Raw genomic sequence first — 335 nt, 5'->3', positions numbered from 1 at the left:
TTGCCCAGGTTGGCCTCTAATTCCTGAGCTCAGGCAATCCACCTGCCTTGGCCTGCCCAAGTGCTGCAATTACAGGTGTGAGCCACCACGCCCAGCCCATCTCCTACTTTTTAAAAACAGAAACTGGAGTCTTCGCTACTATGTTGCCCAGGTTAGTTTCAAACTCCTGGCCTCAAGCTCAAGGGATCCTCTTGCCTGGGACTCCCAAAGTGCTGGAATTACAGGCGTGAGGCACTGCACCAGGCCCATTTTAACTTTTTAAATTATAATTTAGCTGGGACGGATTGACTCACACCTGTAATTTCAGTACTTTGGATGGCCAAGGCAGGAGGATT

The sequence above is a fragment of the Cebus imitator genome, unplaced genomic scaffold (genome assembly GCF_001604975.1).
Source record: "Cebus imitator isolate Cc_AM_T3 unplaced genomic scaffold, Cebus_imitator-1.0 Scaffold321, whole genome shotgun sequence".
Taxonomy (NCBI): Eukaryota; Metazoa; Chordata; class Mammalia; order Primates; family Cebidae; genus Cebus; species Cebus imitator.
This window is presented reverse-complemented; position numbering follows the sequence as displayed.